Below are 13,405 nucleotides of genomic sequence, written 5' to 3'. Positions count from 1 at the left end.
GACTTGGTGCAGGCAAATGACATACAGTTCTATGCTCTCCGGTTCTGTCGCGCATCCTGGAGAACAACACAACCTTGGGCTCCCGGTACTTGGCTTCTGCGCTCTAGCTCCCAGGGTGTCCTTCCGCTGTTCCCCTGCTGAGCCTCTTCCTCCTTTGTGCTTCTTCCCTCTAAGCTCTTCCACAATTCAACTCCTCACGATATCTCTCTTTCCAGGAGTTGCAGCTCCCACGTGGCTGCTTGGCCCCTACGTCTGCTCCAGACGTCCTTCTCCTCTCCTCGCTTGCTCTACAACTGGCTGGCTCCTCCTCCAGACTAGGATACATAAAGTCTAAGGAAGCTCCCCCTGAATCCAGGTACTGAGCTCCCCCTCCTGGCCTAGATTCAGATGTGTTGAATGTGAGTGCCTTACCTGATAGAGAGAATCTCCCTTGCCTCCAAGCGTGACATCACCCTCCCCGAAAGGTAGGCAACATCACTGCAACAACCGGTTACCTGGGGTGATGCATGTACTATGCCCCCTCCGCCTGTGGGAGTACTGTCCTTTAAGCCGTTGTGTATTCTCTGCAGTCTCCGTCTGTGGGAGTACCATCATTTAGACAGCTGTGTATAATCTGTACCTTTCACTTGTGGGAGTACTGTCCTTTAAGCCGCTGTGTGTACTCTGCAAACCTGTCTGTGGGATTACTGTGCTAAAAGCCACTGTGTACTCTACACCTTCCACCTGTGGGAGTGCTGTGACTTTAAGCTACTGTGTGTACTCTGCCCCCTCTGTCTATGGGCGTACTATCCATTAAGCGGCTGTGTGTATTCTGCATCCTCTGCCTATGGGAGTCCTGTGCCTTTAAGCTGCTGTATCTACTCTGCACTCCCTCACCTGTGGGAGTACTGTTTAAACCGCTGTGTGTTTTCTAGTAGACTGAGAAATAAATAATTGGCATCAGTTGTCTCATTGCTATTAGTAGGCCCCAAAAATGCCCATAAGTATAGTTTGTAGGTCCCTATATGTACTGATACCCATAACATTAGATCTATAATGAGGGGTAGGAGCCCACTATTTACCTGAGTAATGAAAGAGCTGCGAGAGATGGATGTAGTTAGGGCAGGTCACAGTGGTGTTCCCATACCTCTAAGTACATATGGGGACAATACGAGTACAGTACATTACTGACCATTTAGTTTGTCTATACCATATCTTATGTTAATTACCTTACAGGGATTGTTGTAGCTAGCTGTATTATCAGGGACGCCATGAGGGCATTGCTGCCCTTACTGGCGTATGGGGCCCGGTCAGCATAGGGGACCCATAGCGGGGCCCAGCATCAGGTTTCTGCCTATTCAGTGACTGAACTTGAGTCCTCAGATATTCAGAGGGTGGTGGGAGACCATCAAACTATATAGGGCACTGTGAGTTAGACAGTCCTGTTATACGTAATGAGTGAGGTGGAACCACTGTGCCATGGTCCGAGGAGAGCCTGAAGGGTTGTGACTAGGTGAGCACCTGACTTTTCACTAGAACCCCTCATAGTGGGCTCTCCATGCATGTGTTGTGTCTGCCACACAGTTGCGACAGATGCAGCTGCAGCGCCGAACAGCTGATTATTGGGAGCTCTCCAGGTATCCGGGTTCCCGATGCAGATATTCGGTAAGCGCTATAGCTATTCGGATAAGCACTTATTGGAAGCTATTCGATCAACCCTAGTGATAATATCAGTCCTAGTAGAGTGTTTTTGGTAAAAGTAGTTGTCCAAGCTTGAAGTTAACGACTGCAGTGACTATGTGACTCAGGGCTCCAGTCCTGCATTGGGAGTTAGTGATCATGTGCTGTGGCGTAAATTGAACAGCATGGGCCCCAAAGCAAAAGCTCTAATGGGGCCCCCAATTATTGCAAGTCTGTAATAGCATTGGTCTTTTTCTATAGGCCAAAGGGACTTCTTGGGCCCCCTAGGCTCCAGGGCCCGGGTGAAATTGCAACTCACGCACCCACTGTAGTTACACCACTGATCATGTTACTGCAAGTATGAGATTTACATACATGCGGTCACTTGCCAACTAGACGTACACAGCTTCAGTCAATACAAGTGAAATTAGCAAAGCCGAGTACAATAAGTCGGAATGTGTCCGGCAGCGGAAAATCCTCACAGTGTGCGCTATGACGATTTTGAAGTCTGAAGTTACATTGACTTTACCTTCAGCCCCTTTAACGATCAATATGGTGGTATTATCGATATTGTATATGCTAGTAATATTTGGTTATGGTTTGTTGGTATTTGTAATATTGCAGTGTTACTATGTTGATATTATAATTTTTAACTTCCTATGTAGCAATATTATTGGTATTAGAAATATTGGTCGTGTAGGAAATTTTGATTTCCTCCAGGCAGGGTAATATTAGTAATATATCCCCATCTGGTGCTTGGGCATGGTGATACCATGGTTCTGTATGATTTAAAATGCCAGGGCTGAATTTCATTCCCAGTCCGTCCCTGGATTTGGTCATGCTGTGGCGGTATTTGTCCCTTGTATATGGTATTATTGTTCATTTTAAAAAATGTACTGTATATGACGTATTCCCTTAAGAAACATGAATAAAAATATACCTAAAAAGAGTACATGATATTTTAACAAATGTTTAATAGGTTAGAGTAGGGTGGGGTGTTGCCAAAAGAGTCTACCTTGCCTCGTGGTGGCTTAAAAAATCTTTTAGCGAAAACAAGTTGCTGGCTATGTATGCTATATGGTGTTTGATGGGAACTGTTACTGTGTGATTGGTGAGGACTTGGTGTAGAAGCAGAGTTTTTCCAAGAGTGGGTGGTGGGACTGTGTAAGGTACGAGGGTTAGAGGCGGAGCTGGGGTGAAACCTGGGCGGAGTCTCAAGGGGGCCTGAAAATTTGGTATTGCTGCTAATGCGCAGGCGCCGGCAATGCCATCTTGCTAGAAAAGAAAAATGGTTTCCTCTTTCAAGATCGCGTCACCGTCGCCTGCGCAATAGCAGCTATCGGATCACCTCTATATACACCAATAGCTGCTACTGCCCAAGCATGGCAGGCGCCATTTTAAATTTTTTTTTATTTAACGATCAGGATAACCTCAACCACATTTATTATTAACATAGTACATCTGCAATTATGCTGCAGCGCCGGTGCCATCGCTGGCGCCTGCCTTCGGAAGGTTTTTTTTTTTTTTTTTTCAGTATGTGCATATATTCATTATGTAAAAAAGGGGCAGGTCAATGATGGATCAGTGACCTGCCAGCAGTCTACATTATGAATACCTAAGCAGAGCACCACATGAAGACACAGGCCCACCCCGGGGCACGAGCATGTCATTAACTCAAAACTGAAAATGAAGATTAAACAACAACCACAAGACGGATTTAATCAACCAAGGTATCATTTTAATTAGTATAACAGCGCTGACCTGACAGTGTCTATAGGTTACTGTGCACAATCCTGCTGACAGGTTCACTTTAAGGACCACGGTCCTAGGTGGAAGAATACAGATCTGCTTAATTAACTATCATGGAACCTATGGAGATATTCGGAGAAGCCAGGATGGGACCATCCAGTCACCTGGCTCCATGGAGGCAATTGGAAAGTCAGTTTGAGACCATTCGATCACCTGGCCACATGCTTCAATGGACTGTCAGCTTCTTAAGCTTGTTGTTACCTTCTCTCTGTGGATACCCACCAAAAGTTGGGTGCCACAGGTGAGGGTAGCCAGCCCTGGAAGCCCCAAAGTCGCAGCTGCTCTAATCCTGGCGAGTCAGTGGAAGGGTGGGACTCTGCAATTTCACCCCATCTTGGATTTTTGGTGGGACTGTACTATGTGTTGTCTGAGTAATATTATGCCCACGGGAAAGAAGAGCGGATGTTCAGTGGGATGAGCCATGGTCCATGAGGTCTCGGGCCAGTGGATGAAAGCACAAACTGACCCCTCGAGTCTCCACATCTTATATAACTATGTTGACAGGAAAAAATATATAACTCTTCGAAGAAGAGGAAGAAAGCACAAAAAAAAGAAAATTGTTCAGTAAGGAAGCAATTAGGAGTCATTCAGGCCTGGTCACTGAAGGATCAGTAATCATAATACAAATTGTTAGATAAAAAAAAAACAACAACAACAACAAGAAGATGTAATAGTAACAACAAATAACATTATTGTCATTTTGGTATAATAATATAACACTATTCTCATTTTGGTATAATAATATAACACTATTGGCATCTGATCTAATGAATGGTGCCCTGGGAATCTCCTCCAAGATCTCGATCAGGACAGTGGCAGTGGATGCACTGATGCATAATATCCTAAAGGTTCTCGGTTGGATTCTGGTCTGGCAAAAATGCAGTGATGCCTTTATCATCCAAGAACAGCTTACATATTCTGACCACATGAGGCCGACATTGTCCTACACAAGGAGGAATCTAATAAAAAATGGTAAACCTTTATTCAAATAAACACAGAGAAAGGAACAAATAAGTGGGAGACCAATAGGTGGCACCACAACAAAAATATGTAGCAGGAGGAAAATATTTTCACATAGTGCAAAGAAAATAAAGGCAGAATACTGGGCTAAAAGGTATATATGTAAGCTAGAAAAAAAGTCATGTGTCTGGCTCTACATCAACAGGATGTAATGGTTACAGATTTTACTTTCTTCATTCACTATACTTGATTAACCCCTTAACGACCGCCTCAGCGCCGCTTTTTAACGGCGCTGAGAAATAAGTGTACAGTGCCCCCCAGAGTCGGAATTTCCCTGGAGTCTTGGCTACCAAGGATAGCTGAGATTCAGAGAACATGATTTTGGTCAGTTTTTACTAACCCCAGTGTTGCGATTGCCGTTATTAACGGTATAACTGCGACTACAAAAAAAACAAAAAAGTCTGATTTCGCATTTAATTTCTCTCTCCTCTGATGTGATCGCACATCAGAGAAGAGAAATGGGGTCCCCCGATTTCCCCCCAGTACCTCCGATGTCCCTGCAACCCCCGTGAAGACCCCCGGGCCACCGGCATCTTCTTCCAGGAAGAAAATGTAGGGCGCATGCACAGTGTACCCGCCGAGATTTGCCGGCCGGCACCCGGCAACAACAGGAAATTTTTCCTATTGGTTTATTTTGATCACTGTGATAGACCCTATCACAGTGATCAAAATAAAAAAATAAATAAAACCTCCCTTTATCACCCCTTAAAAATAATTAAATAAAAAATATATTTTTATTACCATTAGGGTTAGAGTTGGGCTAAAGTGAGTTGGGCTAAAGTTAGGGTTAGGGTTGGGCTAAAACTAGGTTTAGGGTTGGGCTAAAGCTAGGGTTAGGGTTGGGCTATGGTTAGGGTTGAGGTTAAAGTTAGGGTTAGGTTGAGGTTAAAGTTAGGGTTGGGCTAGGGTTAGGGTTGTAGCTAGGGTTGGGATTATGGTTAGGGTTGGGATTAGTGTTAGGGGTGTGTTATGGTTAGGTTTGCGGTTAGTGTTAGGATTAGGGGTGCATTGGGGTTAGGGTTGGGATTGGGGGTTCCACTGTTTAGGTACATCAGGGGGTCTTCAAACGCGAAATGGCGCCACCATTGATTCCAGCCAATTTTGCGTTCAAAAGTCAAACGGTGCTCCCTCCCTTCTGAGCCCTGCCATGCACCCAGTCGCTTTCCCCCACATATGGGGTATCAGTGTACTCAGGAGAAATTGTGCAACAAATGTGTGGTCCATTTTCTCCTGGTACCCTTCCTTCCACATTGCTTTGAAGCACCTGAAGGGTTAATACACTTCTTGAACGTGGTTTTGCGCACCTTGAGGGATGCAGTTTTTAGAATGATGTCACTTTTGGGTATTTTCTGTTATATTGATCAACCAAACTCACTTGAAATGTGAGGTGGTCAATAAAAAAAGGTTTTGTAAATTTTGTTACAGAAATGAGAAATTGCTGGTCAACTTTTAACCCTTTAACGTCCTGACAAAAAACAATTATGTTTCCAAAATTGTGCTGATGTAAAGTAGACATGTGGGAAGTGTTATTTATTAACTATTATTTCTTCTGGGTTCTCTGGTTTCCTCCCACACTCCAAAGACATACTGATAGGGAATTTAGATTGTGAGCCCCATCTGGGGCAATGATGAGAGTGCTGTGGAATATGTTGGCTCTATTTAAATAGATTATTATTATTAATATATATCTGGGTCAGACTGGCCTGGCGGGATATTAAAGAAATCCCCGGTGGGCCCTTGGCTGTGGGAAGGAGAGGAGGAAAGGTGGAGAAAAAAACCTGCAGTTTTTAGGGGCGAGGGCCCTTTAAAACCACAGGCAGAGTATGTGCAGAGACACGCGCACACAGCGTTCATTACCTGAACCGCGGCGTTGCACTTCTTGATCAACACTGAACAGTGTGCGCCCGTCGTCACCGGCGTATAGTATCAGTGTCATTCGCCGCATGCGATGTGCGCACACATTCACCGCCGGCCTCTGCTACGTTGGCAGCCATTTTTCTATGTGCGCGCTGGACCTGCAGAGGAGGAGGACGCTGCACGGTGCTGGGAGCGCAGGAAGGTAAGAGGAATCTTTTTTTTTTCTTGTTCTCTCTCTCTCTCTCTCTCTCCAAGGGGCCAGGATGGAGACACATGGGAGGAGGACCAGGATGGAGACACATGGGGGGAGGACCAGGATGGAGACACATGGGGGGGCCCAGGATGGAGACACATGGGGGGCAGGAAGGAGACACATGGGGGGACCAGGATGGAGACGCATGGGGGTGACCAGGATGGAGACACATGGGGGGGATCAGGATGGAGACACATGGTAGGGGACTAGGATGGAGACTCATGGGGGGGACCAGGATGGAGACACATGGGGGGGACCAGGATGGAAACACGTGGGGGGGGGGGGCAGGACAAGGGGCCTGAATGGATATATGTGTGGCCAGGACAAGGGGCCAGGATGGATATATGGGGGGCAGGATAAGGGGCCAGGATGGATATATGGGGGGGCAGGACAAGGGGCCAGAATGGATACATATGGGAGGCCAGGATGGATACATATGGGGAGGCAGGACAAGGGACCAGAATGGATATATGGGGTCCAAGATGGATGTATGGGGGTCCAGATTGCAGATATATGGGTGAGACAGGATGCATATACAGCTCTGGCAAAAATTAGGAGACCACTGCAAAATTTTCAGTTTCTCTGATTTTTCTCTTTATAGGTACATTTTTGAGTAAAATGTAAATTGTTCTTTTATTCTATAAACTTCTGACAACATGTCTCCGAATTTCCAAGTAATACATTTTGTATTTTTTTCGGAAAAGAAGAATTGGTCAAATGTAAAAAAAAAAAAAAAAAAAAAAAAAAAAAAAATCGGTGCTTTCAGGCCTCAAATAATGCAAAGAAAACAAATTCATAATCATTTAGAAACAACAATACTAATGTTTTTAACTCAGGAAGAGTTCAGAAATCAATATTTTGTGGAATAACCATGATTTTTAATCACCGCTTTCATGCGTCTTGGCATTCTTTCCACAAGTCTTGTCACACTGCTTCTGGCGCAAAAATGTAAGCAGTTCTTTATTTGATGGCTTGTGACTATGCAACATCCTCATGCTTACATTCCAGAGGTTTTCAATGGGGTTCAGGTCTAGAGATTGGGTTTTGATGTGGTGGTCTCTTAATTTTTGCCAGAGCTTATATGGTAGAGCCAGGATATATATATATATATATATATAGGGCCAGGATGGATTTATGGTGGGGTGGGGCAGGACAAGGAACCAGGATGGCTATATGGGGGGGCCAGGACGGATTTATGGGGGACAGGACAAGGGACCAGGATGAATATATATATGGGGATCCAGAATGCATATATGGGGGGGATGGGGGGGCAGGATGGATATACAGCTCTGGCAAAAATTAAGAGACCACTGCACAGTTTTACAAAAATCAGCTTCTCTATATGGCTACATGTCTGACAGCCATTCCATTCCAGTGTCAGTTGAATTCCAACCAGAGTACACCTCATTCTACCCAATGTGCTTCTGATTAGGTGATCACCTGAACCAAATCTTATTTAACGAAGGAAAGCATAAAACACACTGCTGTGGTGTTCTCAATCCTCTTGCAATAGGACAAGCTGGATGGCAAAACAAGTGCTAGTTATATCCCAAAAGTAATAGGAATGAAAAAATAACTTTTGGAGTTGAAAAGAAAAGTCTTGAATGAGGAAAAGAAGGGCTCAATTCAGGCTTTACTAGCAGAGAGACACAGTGAGCTTCATGTTGACTCCATCCTTAAAATTTCTAAGACGGCAGTCCATTACAACAAGGTCAAGCAGCAGACATTGGGGACAACAAAGCTACAGACCGGCAGAGGGCGAAAACAACTCAACACTGACCGGGATGACTGTCATCTTATTCCAATGTCACTCAGCAACCGCAGGATGACATCAAGTGACCTACAAAAGGAATGGCAAATGACAGCTGAGGTAAAGTGCATGGCAAGAACAGTTCCTAACAGGCTCCTAGAGGAAGGACTCAAGTCATGTAAAGATACAAAAAAGCCTTTCATTAATGAGAAACTGAAAGTTTGCCGAAGATCATAAGGATTGGACCATAGAGGACTGGAGTAAGGTAATCTTCTCTGATGAGTCTAATTTTCAGCTTTGCCCAACAATTGGTTATCTAATGGTTAGACGGAGACCTGGAGAGGCGTACAAGCTACAGTGTCTTGTACCCACTGTGAAATTTGGTGGAGGATCGGTGGTGATCTGGGGATGCTTCAGCAAGGCTGGCATTGGGCAGGTTAATCTTTGCGAAGGACGCATGAATCAAGCCGCATACAAGGTTATCCTGGAAAAACAGTTGATTCCTTCTGCTCAGGCAATGTTCCCCAACTCTGAGGACTGTTTTTTCCAGCAGGACAATGCATCATGCCACACAGCTAGGTCAGTCAAGGTGTGGATGAAGGACCACCACATCAAATCCCTGTCATGGGCAGCCCAATCTCCAGACCTAAACTCCATTGAAAACCTCTGGAATGTAATCAAGAGGAAGATGGATAGTCACAAACCATCAAACAAAGAAGAACTGCTTAAATTTTTGTACCAGGGGTGGCATAAGGTCACCCAAAAGCAGTGTGAAAGACTGGTGGAAATCATGCCAAGACGCATGAAAGCTGTGATTAAAAATTACAGTTATTCCACAAAATATTGATTTCTGAACTCTTCCTAAGTTAAAACATTTGTATTGTTGTTTCTAAATGACTATGAACTTGTTTTTTTTTTTGCATTATTTGAGATCTGTATGCAATGCATTTTTTTGGTATTTTAACCATTTCTCATTTTCCAAAAATAAAAACAAAAAGCATTGCTTGGAACTTCGGAGACATGTTGTCAGTAGTTTATAGAATAAAAGAACAATTTACATTTTACTCAAAAATATACCTATAAAGAGAAAAATTAGACAAACAGAAAATGTAGCAGTGGTCTAATTTTTGCCAGAGCTGTATATGGGGAGGGGCCAGAATGGATATATGGGGGTCCAGGAAAGATATATGGGGGCAGAATAAGGGACATATGAGGGCCAGTATGTATAGCTGGGGGTCAGGATGGATATCTGGGGGCCAGGCTGGACAAGGGACAAAGGGGATCAGGCTGGGGCATATTATAAAATAAAGTGGGCCAGGCTAAGCGAGATTATTAAATAAAGGGGGCCAGAATGAGGGACTAATTACTGTTTGATGGCCAAAATGAGAAACATGCTATATTAGTTTATGGTGACAAGTGGGGAACATAATTTCTTTAGGGTCCAATTAAGGACATTACTACTGTAATATAATTTTCTTTTTAGGAAACTGTATTCCATGGAGGGAGCAAAATGGGGATCCTGTTACTGTGCAGGGAGGCACTACGTCGCTTTTTTCTTAATCGTAGGGAAAAAGTGGGGAAAGTGCTCTGGAAGCGATCAGATATTGATGACTGTTATTTTTTGCAGAGACGAGTCCTGACTGGAAGAAGTGATGGCGGTCTGTGCTGGTTGAAGAAGAAAAGCAAACATGAAGGACTTCAACTACAGACGTCACTGGTGAGTCAGTGCATTACATGTACACGCACACTATACACTGTGTACACAGTTCCTGTGTATAATGTCACCGGTGATCACGGTATTACCTGTACACTATACACTATATACAAAGCTCCTGTGTATGTCACCGGTGATCACTGTATTACCTGTACACTATATACAAAGCTCCTGTGTATAATGTCACCGGTGATCACTATATTACCTGTACATTATACACAAAGCTCCTGTGTATAATGTCACTGGTAATCACTGTATTACCTGTACACTGACACTATATTCAGAGCTCCTGTGTATAATGTCACTGTGATCACTGTATTACCTGTACACTGACACTATGTTCAGAGCTCCTGTGCATAATGTCACTGGTGATCACTGGATTACCTGTACAGACACTATATATACAGATATATACAGAGCTCCTGTGTATGTCACTGGTGATCACTGTATTACCCATTCACTATACACTATATACAAAGCTCCTGTGTATGTCACTGGTGGTAATAACAGTGTTAGTATTGTGGTTTGTATTCATGATCAGTATTGTGGTATTCGGTCACTATGTGGTGGTAATTTGTGGTCTGGTCGCGGCGTGGCAGTATTTCTCCTTGTGATATTATATCGTCCCTATATGCTGGTAATATGTCATATTATTCGGTCACTATATGGTCTGATCATGGAGTGGCGTATTTGTTCCTGGTTTGTGATATTTTGCGGGCACTGTGGTGCTAATGTGTGATCTGGTCATGGTGTGGCTGTGTTTGTTCCTTGTATGTGGTATTATTCGGTCACTGTGGTGTAATAAGTGGTCTGGTCATGGTGTGGCATATTTGTTCCACGTATGTGGTACTACTTGGGCACTATGTGGTGCTAATGAGTGATCTGGTCATGGTGTGGCTGTATTTGTCCCTTGTATGTGGTATTATTCGGTCACTATGTAGTTTACTCATGGTGTGGTGGTATTTATTCCCTGTATGTGGTAGTACTGGTCTTGGTATAGGGGATTGTGTTGTGTATGCCGGTCATTTGTTCTCTCTGATATTAATTAGGAGAAGATTCTTTATTTCCATTAGATTAAATACTTTGTACATAGCGGCGGAGATGCACTTACAGTGGGTTTCCTGTGAAAAAAAGTAATCACCTCTCCACAAGATAAGCGCTAACGTATTGATTAGTGGGGGTCTGACTGCTTGGATCCAATCGGCAGAATGTGGAACTTTTTATCCCCATTAGACTGGAGTGGCATGTACAACTCAATCATTGATCCATTCATTCCCTCAGTGGCTGCACTTGTTTTTTTCTTGAAGCCCCAAAAAGAATGAATGGAGCTGCAGTCAGACATCCCATCTGCCGCTCCATTTTAAAATGGGGATAAGGGTCCTGCTGTTGGGTTGATGCCTTTTTACTGCCGCTTCTGATTGTATAATGGCCAATGTCTGGTTTCTGCCTCATGATCATGAGACTGTGCTAGGAAAGTTTAAGAAGAAAAGAGACTGTGCAATATGGTGCGCCCATCTGGACTATTCAAGTATAAAAGATATATAACTTTATTACACCTAACGACAGGCCATTAAATCCAAATAAAAATCACAAAAAAGTGGCATACATAACATCCCCTGGTAAAATGTAAGGTAATGGATACAGGTAGGTGATTAGCTACTGGAGACAAAAAGTAATGGCCCCCAATGTATATCTATATATATATATATATATAATTCCGTCACGGAAATCCCGCGTCGCTGATTGGTCGCGGCAGCCATGACAGGCAGCTGCCGAGACCAATCAGCGACGGGCACAGTCCGATTAGTCCCTCCACTACTCCCCTGCAGTCAGTGCCCGGCGCCCGCTCCATAATCCCCTCCAGTCACCGCTCACACAGGGTTAATGGCAGCGGTAACGGGCCGCGGTGTAACGCACTCCGTTACCGCTGCTATTAACCCTGTGTGTCCCCAACTATTTACTATTTATGCTGCCTATGCAGCATCAATAGTAAAAATATGTCATGTTAAAAATAAAAAAAATAAAAAAAAACCTGCTATACTCACCATCCACCGCCTTTCCCGCTCCTCGCGACGCTCCGGTGACCGTGATGTCATCACAGGTCTTGCGCTCACACCAACCCTGGGACCGGAAGCTGCCGCGTGCACCGCACACAGGGCCAGGACTTCAACGGGCCTTCGGAAGGTATGTTTATTTTTTATTTTAAGTCTGTATACTACGTGGCTCTGTGCTCTATACTCCGCCGCTGTGCAATATACTACGTGGCTGGGCAATATACTATGTGGCTGGGCAATATATTATGTGGCTGGGCAATATATTACGTGGCTGGGCAAGATACTACATGACTGGGCAATATACTACGTGGCTGGGCAATATACTACGTGGCTGGGGAAGATACGTGTCTGGGCAATATACTACGTGGCTGGCCAATATACTACGTGGCTGGCCAATATACTACGTGGTTGGGCAATATACTACGTGGCCATGCATATTCTAGAATACCCGATGCGTTAGAATCAGGCCACCATCTAGTATGCACACGAGAGTACAGATATGCAGACGAGTGTACAAAAGAGCCAAATCATGAATATACATATATACACAATTGGGCGTCCCCCACATTCATCTATAAAGTAGCAACCATAAGGCAATAGCTGCTGTAAGTAAATTAAATAAAGATAACAGCAAGGGATTAGCATAGAACTTTGTTAACATCTAGTTAAAACAAAACCTAGTATCCGTGAGATAACCATTAAGCAAGCACAATACAAATAGAATGCTAAAATACGCAGCACCCTCTTCTCAATTTTTGTCCTATTAGTAGTACACCCACTTTTCCGTGTTTACTCTGAGACTGTGCTAGGAGACACAGCAAAACCTCTTGAGACTGCACATATGGATGAACAATCCTAGAATAGCCTGACTGCCTGTGCAACCTAATGGGCTGCAGGTGCTCATGCTACCAGTATTGAGAAAATGCAAAACCAGGAGTGGGTGAAAAATGCAGAAACGGCGATGTGTTTCTATTATACACCTCAATGGGCGAAAAAGCAATGGGTGTTAGCCATATATGACAGCTGACATCCTACTGCATCAGTCGCAATCAGTTTTTGCATCGATTACGACCCCACTATATTCTGCTGTCAATTCCAACAGCAGCATCCACTTAGGTTCGATAGAAATATATGGGGGTTTGACGCTAAAGGTCAGACAAAGGCTTTGGCTCCCCTCCAAAAACAATCCAATGAAATGTGCACTGTCCAATCCAAATGCCCTCATTCCTGCTGAGCCCCAGTGTGCCTACACTGCAATTACCATCCATACGTATGGCAGTGCTCTAGCA

Source organism: Ranitomeya variabilis, chromosome 2 (genome assembly GCF_051348905.1).
Source record: "Ranitomeya variabilis isolate aRanVar5 chromosome 2, aRanVar5.hap1, whole genome shotgun sequence".
NCBI lineage: Eukaryota > Metazoa > Chordata > Amphibia > Anura > Dendrobatidae > Ranitomeya > Ranitomeya variabilis.
Note: the sequence above shows the minus strand (reverse complement) of the source record.